Here is a 5,843-nt window from a genome sequence, read left to right as displayed (position 1 = left end):
GCAGTTACTATCCTCTATCAGTACACACATAACATGATGCATGGCTCTTGGTGTTTTTTTTTATGTGAACTTTCTGATAATCAGTTTAAATGCTGTTTGAGGAGATAAATTGTTTTAAATTAGAAATTAATTTTAACCTTTCAGCTTTTTCATTTAATCAGCCAACTGGTGGCAAACCAGCAAACACAGTGGATATCACCTGTGTTTTTTTCACATCAAGTTTAAAAAGCTGTTGTTTAATACTGATATCTCATTCATCTTATCGGCAATGGGATTATGCTTTTTAGATAACTGAAACATGCTGAGGGCATGTGCCTTTGATCTGAAAATCTCAATGTTTTTTTTCACACATTTTTCAACACATCAACAAGCCTTTTTACTAGTGTTATTAGCTCAGAAAGTCACCCACTCTTCTCTGCATGGATGCAAGTTTTGTGGCACTATTATTTATTGTTTGGAAGTATCTTTGGAGTAAGACCCCAGTGATTATTTTTTAACAATGCGGACAATCTTCTGCTTTGTTCTCGTCTCATCACTTCCGTCTCATAATGTTCACCATGCAAGTTTTAGCAAGTTTTTTTGTTTTTTTCTATAAACCACATTTACGCCCTTTCAGGAAAAATAATCCATGAAGAAGGGAAACTGTCTCGAAGCTAAATCTTCTTTGTCAATATCTACTCATTGTTGAGTTCTTGAGGCAAAATCAGTACACTGTATTACTTAGCAATTAGTTATGAGGCCTGTAATTTAATTCTCAATGACCAACTTGTTGAGTTTTACCTGCAAGGAAATGTGGAAGTAAAAAGTGTATGTTTTGTAATTCTATCTATCCTGCAGGTTTGCATTTTGGAGAAAATAGCTGGGCTTCAAGCCACCTTGCTGAAAGAAAGGGGTGACTGTTTGGAGTCTCCGTATATTACTTTAAGTATCTCTCTTGATCGGGGGGCACCTGTGCTGCTCTTCTTCTCAATGACTGGAGACAATAGCTCATTTTCTGAAACGAAACAAATGAATTCAAAGAGGGGTATTTTTCATATCGGACACCCCAGTCATGGTATGGAAAAGATATGCAAAACCTGAGATATAATGTAAATTTGAAGATTTTACAGATCCTTATGTTATTCTTCTTTTTGTCACAGGATCTAAGCAAGTGAAAGTCAGGGCTTGGAATGCCTTCTCTTCTCTTGAAGTGGTTGTGGATGTATTTGCACTCTGTGGCGAAGATTCAGGCACAAAACTAAATGATGTTAATGAGCATGTGTTGAGCCTGAACAAGAAAACGGTAATTTACTTAACGGTAATTTTATCAGTGAAGGAGGAGTTCTCCCACCAGTTCTTTTAACTTTAGTGGTATTTCACCATAAATACTGTGATATTTTTAATTTCATGTTTTATTTTTTTAGAGAAAGAAACATGGTAGAGTTGTGAGATCGTCATGGGAAATCACTGCAACTCCTTCAAATTCAGTGACTGAAAGAGATCAAATTATTATACTTTCAATAAATGACGTATCCATACTAAGTAACGTCAAAACTTACAAGTGGAAAAGCAGTAAGTCTCATCCTATTCTAACAAGTTAAATTAGATCAAGTTTAAAATGTTTAAAATGTTTCATGGATAGACTGTATACAGAAGATGGGCATACACCTGTTTTTTTAACAAAGTAAATACATTCTTAATAATTTAAGGTCTGAGTCTCAAGTTTTAGGTCTCTTCATTTTATAAACTATGGTCCTTTTTGGAGTAAAGCTGAAAGAAAAAGTAGGGCTCATTTTGATGACAGGTCACATTCAAATAGACTGGTTTGAGGGGTTCTCACTCAGATTCTTTGCCACTTATAATTAGCTCTTTCAGGATGTGACCGACCTGAAGTATGACACCGCAAAGCAAGACTAAGGGAAGTTCGCAAGAGCAAACATGGCGAGGTTAGGTGAACAAGTATGAGTCAGAAGTTTGCAAGATCGAATGAGGTTTGTGCAAGAACTGAGCACTGAACTATTGCCTGAGATTAACAGATTGATAAGTGACTAGCGCCATTCTTTCTGTAGCTGACCCGGGTGATTGCTATCCCACAACAATTTCCATGTTCAGACTTTGACAGCCGCATCTTATAAAAAAATATATCAATTGTCAAATAAAATCAAATTTGAAAGCTTCATGTAAATTAAAAAAATTGTTTTTTTAAAGGACCAGTGTGTAATATTTATGGTGATTTATTAACAGAAATTAAATGTAATACATATGACTATGTTGTTAGTGCTATATAGCCACCCTATGAAACGAGTTCTCAAGTTTTTATTACGTTAGATTTCGCCTTTTTATTTACATATATCGTGGTCTGCTCTACACAAAGGCTTACACGGAAGGACACCACTTGCGTCACCACATTGATTACAGTGGCCTAGAAGTGACAAAGGGTGGCGCAAGTGCAATTCGCCACTACTTTGCAGACGAAGAAGCTGGATGTGATGTTGTAGAAGAAGAGGAAAGAAGGATATGAGGAAGCGGTCGGAACATATTGTGGAAGTTTTAGAAGTTTTTAATTTTGCGAAGTTATTTGAATAGACATGGCAGACCACACTTACTGTTCTGCAAAACAAACCTCTAAAGACCACGAGTCGAAATCAAAGAAACGACAATGGATTACAGACAGAATATGGGGTAAAATGCAAGTAAATATCGGCGTCGCCTTTCCTAAATGGAGGTCGCTGATTGGAGAGAAGGGCTTTAAAAGTGACGGCGAAGTTGCCTCTTTTCTGATGGAAAGGTAATTCAGCTCAGTGTTACTAATGTAAGTGATAAATCTTGTTTGATGGCTGTAGCCCGTGCATGTTATGGAGATCAGCTGATCTGATAAAACAAAAAATTTCTCTGTGGCCCTGTGGAAACTGTTGATTCACGTGAGTTTATGCACTAAAACTACTAAGTAGCTTTGTTAGCTGGACAGAAATTACTCGGTGTCACGTTACCGAAATCATCTTCAATCTTCTCCTCTTCATGTGAGGCAGCGACTGTGTTCGTCCTGCTTCTACCTCACCTCGCCCTGCTTGCTCCAGCAGCTCTGCCTTCTCGTCCTCTCCCTCTCTCTCTTGCCTCTGTCTCCCATTACACTCTGCGAATGATGAGAAAAACGTGTTGCCTGCTAATGCTATCCCTCTATCAGACTAAATACAAACAGCCTTTAGCCTTATGTAGCTAATCTTAGCTTTTATAATCACACAGGTAGCTACCTCGTGTCGCAAGTTATCTTTTTACAGAATATCTAACCAAATGTAACATCTATTTATAATTTATATCTCTAAAAGTTACCTCAAAACCTGATAAGGTGGTTTCACTCAATGGAGAAGACATCGTGACACATTTGAGTGATGGATGTGTTGGATAGTGTGTGATGCAGATTGCAGAATCTGAAGAACAGCGGAACTTACACACTGCCCCTTTAACCTTATTGTGGCTGTAGACACTGAATCCAATTCAGTTCAACAGTTCAACAGTGGAAATGAATGAATAATTATCGTGATGGGTGGAAATTAATCAAAGGTAACTTTAATAGGTTGATATTTTGAGGATACAGATTGCTTTTTAGTCCAATAGTACTTTAAAGAATAAATTAAAACATGCTGCAGTATTTTCTTCAAAATTATCTACTTTATTTAAATTTTCTGAAATTGAGTTATTTTTCCTTATGTATCTCTCATATGAGACCAACCTCCTTCACATCAGCACTGAATGATGACAGTGTAGCAGGAGGAATAGGGCACAATAGGAAATTATAGATATAGCAGTCAAGATTAAAGACACAAAAACATTTCTGTTTTTTTTTTATATTTCATATATTGTTAAACCTTTGTTAACCAGCATCTTGTGAATTCACTTCAGGCCAAATGTAATTATGCAAATACGTTTTGTCTCTCTACCCACAAAGTGTCAGAGTTCTTACAACATACAGACTGTAATGTCCAACAAGATACACATGATTGGACTTAAAGCATTTCATCCCTCTACTGATAAGCAAATATTTTTTATGAAATAGTAAAATGCCTCTCTCAACTTTTGATAGGTTTTCTAAGTCAGTAATATTTATGAGATTTGCAAATCATTGCATTATGTTTTTATTTACATTTTACACAACATCCCAACTTATTTGGAATCGACTTTGTATATTTCTGACTGGGGCGAGTTGCAGGAATGGGGGTCTTTCATTAATAATGTATAATGTATTGTTTACATACAATAGTATGTAAATCAACATAATATAATTTTGAACCTGTATAGAAATCGGATTAAGAGACCTGTTGTTCTCCAACTACAAAAACCTATTTTAAAATTGTTATCAGTCAATGCGGAGGAAAGAAAATAAAAAACAACAGCTTTAACTATTTCATGTAAATATCTAATGTTTAATAATATTTAATAATAATATTTAATGTAATCAGGGTTTGACATTTGTATAAATGTAATTTTATTCCATTTACCATACGTTTTGTGTTAAAACTTACAAAAAAAAGTCCAAAAATGACATAGAATAGAAATAGAACAGAAAAATATTTTATTCATCCCCCAGTGGATGAAATTCAAAATTAGTCAAGTAGCTCAAGAATGTTTTTAAAAATATATATATGTACAATGATTGTATATTAGAACAATAATAGTAATGAATTAATACATTTGAGAAAAGCATGTCAGGAATCACTGTTAAAAAATCTTATGGCTGTGGGGACAAAGAACCTCCTGAACCTCTCAGAGATACTGCAGCTGCTCCTCTGTCCTGCCAGGATGCTGTGGAGAGGATGTCTATTATTCTCCAAAACAGAATATAATTTCCTCCTCATCCGTTGCTCCACCACAGCACTTCTGCCTACCACAGAACTGGCCTTTTTAACCAGTTTGTCCAGGCACCTACAGTTTTTGTCTGTAGTGCAACTCCCCCAGCAGACAACAGCATAGAACAGTGCACTCTCAATGATAGTGTGATAAAACAGGCATATCATATCACTACAGACATTGAATGACCTGGGACCTTCTTCTCAGATTGTGCATGCATTTGAGTTGTTACAGTCTGCCTTTAACGTTGTACAGGACCACCTACAAAATCTCAAATTGGTTTGAAATGCCAACAAATCAAAAATCATGGTTTTCTCAAAAGCTCCTTACTCAAATGAAAATATATCCTTTGTCCAAGGTAACCTAATTGAGATTGTCACCAATTATAAACACTTAGGTTTCCTTCTAGATAGGGAGTTCTCTTTTTAATTACATATTGAAGACGTGGTTAAAAAAACACCTCAGAACGAACGAGTCATTTTTAAACAGAAGTCTTTGAAAATAAAATCATATGACCACCAGTCAGACTTAACAGTTCTCCACAAATCAGTGAATAACTCTGACTTGACTGTCTCCATGTTCTATATTTAGCCTGTGTTTTTAGTATGATTATGTTGATTGTGTATGTGCTGATCAGTTCTTTGACCTTGTCATTGTAACTGAGAATGGAATAAGTTTGCTAAGTCGTATCCATTTGAGTTACAGCACTTGTAAAGCATTTCCTCAATGGGTTTTAACTCAGCTGTTTTACAAAGGGATCATCAATCAAATATATATTTTTATACAAGTTCATGCACTATTCTGACTTTCTATTGATGGTTACAGCGAAGACGGGTAAATGTAAATCCTCCACATCAACACTCGTCATTGAAGAAGAGTGCCTACCAGACCCATTTCACTTTGATAAGTATTCCGTAGAATTGACGTGGCAGGATAAGCAGAAGTCTGAAAATTCCATATGTGTCACTCTCGCTCCAACCTTATACACATCATCTGATACACGGTACTTGAGATCTTTG

The 5,843-nt window shown here is 35.8% G+C and overlaps 1 long non-coding RNA gene across 1 annotated transcript; it reads left to right on the top strand.

The window, feature by feature from the left end:
- Positions 1-836: 836 nt before the first annotated feature.
- Positions 837-1,550, top strand: LOC140320068 (uncharacterized). Its single transcript, XR_011918003.1, has 3 exons — positions 837-1,054; positions 1,140-1,282; positions 1,404-1,550. It is a non-coding gene; the product is annotated as an uncharacterized lncRNA (long non-coding RNA).
- Positions 1,551-5,843: the final 4,293 nt, after the last annotated feature.

The sequence above is a fragment of the Leuresthes tenuis genome, unplaced genomic scaffold (genome assembly GCF_036924035.1).
Source record: "Leuresthes tenuis unplaced genomic scaffold, fLeuTen1.0.hap1 SCAF_12, whole genome shotgun sequence".
NCBI lineage: Eukaryota > Metazoa > Chordata > Actinopteri > Atheriniformes > Atherinopsidae > Leuresthes > Leuresthes tenuis.
Note: the sequence above shows the minus strand (reverse complement) of the source record. Positions and strands in the feature narration are given on the sequence as shown.